This window comes from Pleurodeles waltl, chromosome 5, assembly GCF_031143425.1.
Source record: "Pleurodeles waltl isolate 20211129_DDA chromosome 5, aPleWal1.hap1.20221129, whole genome shotgun sequence".
NCBI lineage: Eukaryota > Metazoa > Chordata > Amphibia > Caudata > Salamandridae > Pleurodeles > Pleurodeles waltl.
Genome location: NC_090444.1, coordinates 1,765,576,758 through 1,765,579,019, shown reverse-complemented (window position 1 = coordinate 1,765,579,019; position 2,262 = coordinate 1,765,576,758).

The following is a 2,262-nucleotide window of genomic DNA, read 5'->3' as shown; positions in this document are numbered from 1 at the left end:
GTCACCTGTGTGGTCCAATGGTGGTTCAGGACAGGAAGGGATCCTGTCAGATTTAATTGATGGTCACTAGACTCTTACGACATGTAAATATGAAAATGTTGATGGAATGAATAATCTTTACACTTAATATAACTAGTTTGCTTTAAAAAGTTATAAGATGTTTTTGAAATGTTTTTAATAATAAAAACCACTTCCAACGAGTTAAGTTTGTCGGTCTGTGTATTTATGGTGAGGGGAGTGTGGGCTGTCTGGAGGCCTCCGGACCCTATAGCCTTGGGACTATATGTTAGTGGGGGCACCCCTCCCCGGGCAAATACAGGTGCATGCGATTTTGCTGCTGTTCATGTTTGTTTCTTGCCTTTTTTTTTTTTTTTAAGTAGACGAAGATTTGTCTTTTGGGAAGGGGCCCTCTCCCTTCAATAAATCTTATACGAAGTAATCACTGGCAGTCGGACATTGAGGGCTCGTGCCAACCACGCTGGTACGGTTCCCAAAAGGTGTCAGCGCGTCGGCATATTTGCTTTTGTTAGCTACAAGTTGTGTCTGCATAGAAATTAGCTCTTTGTGGCACGTTGACCATGGGTCCATATAGCACATTGGCTCGGTGGTTGTCCTACTTTTGTTAAAGGGGGTACACAGGGCAGGGTGCACATAGTCTCGACTGACACATTGGCACAGTGGCTTGGATGAAACGTTGCTTTGGTTTGGCCAGTTAACAGACTTGTAGTGCACAATGTAGCGCATACTTCACAGTTTCTACACATGCTTTAGGCTCTCTCTTTCTGCCTCACTGTGATGTCCACTTGCTGACAACCCGCTTCTTATCTCCTCAGTGTAGGATATCCCAGCGTTTCCTGGGGGTTTAATGTCATATACCGCAGAGCATTGTTGGGCCTTCTCTGCTCATTTGAAGAGGTTATAAAATAGCCATAACAATAATATATCGTTCATGTAACTTTGACACGGCTGTTTGTTTTTGGGGCTGCTGGACCGGTCTCGCCGCTGAAGAACCCACTATTCCCCATGGGTGGCCCAAAGGCCACCAGAAATACCATTGGCTCGTAATCTTATTTGGGAGTGTTTGCATTCCATGTTACTCTAGGGGTGTTGTACTTGGGGCTATGGTTAGGTGCCCCAGTGAGGGCGAGAGATTGGGGCGGTGTTCGATGGAGGGTCAGTTGGTTCTGTACAAGTGCACCGAACATTTCAGAGGTTCTTAATCTGCACGAAAGCAGATGTTTTATGTATTGCGCGTGGTGGATTCTGCATGTGAGGGGTGGGGTTGAGGCCCGGGCGTAGTCTGATCTTTGTCTGCGAGCATGGATAGGTAATAAATATATACTCCCTAGCTTAAGTTTGCTGCATCGGTCCACAGCTAACTGCTCCTGCCCTGTTTTTCAAAGCTGACACAAGTTTGTAAACTGCAGCTTTCTGTTGCGTTCTCTTTACTGCATGGCTAATAAGTAAAATATTGGGGATCTGCAGGTAGACTTGGGTATTCAGAGCGCTTCCGGTGTCTAGCAGTGGTGGAATGTCGGGCTCCTGACTTGTGCTTCCTGAGTCAAGCCCAAGAATCGTCATCAGCTCTTTTTCACCCGGAAAGCTCACCTAGAGGGTGCAGACCGGGATCAGGGTGGCAGGCAGGGGCATTGATTCATCCTCTGGTATGTTGAGAGAGGAGATGTGGGTTGGTGGTTAAACTCCTGCATGTGGAAATCACAATCTCTGATCCCGGCTTCCCCCATCTTGTGAGCTCTACGATCCTTGACAAATCGCTTTGTAGCCCAGTGCCTTCCTTCCCTTATCTAAAACAAATGGAGAGGTAATGAAACCTGTCACAACTAGGCACATGTGGCTATCCGGTATTCACAAAGGCGAGAGGGAGACAAGTGTTCTAAAAGGTTACTAATTCCTACTATATTTCCACCAGTGGCATAGCCAGTGTCACGTGGGCTAGTGCAAGGAAGCATATGTTGTTAGAATTGTAAAATATACCAACATGTAGGGTTCAGTGCAGACGCTGACCCGCAAGGCTGCTTGGTCATGGGTATTAACCTGTTGTTGTGTGGACTCAGGTGTGGAGCCCTGGCGGCTCTGGGGAAATGATCTACATGGAGGTATGCAGGGTGCTAACAGGTCATGGGGCTTAGTTGGTGAAAGTATGGATCTGATACTCAGGAGATCTGGAGTTCACATCACAGCAGGATCTGTCATTTATGCTAACCGGTTCTTGAGGATCATGTGTTCTTTAGTTCTGCCCCA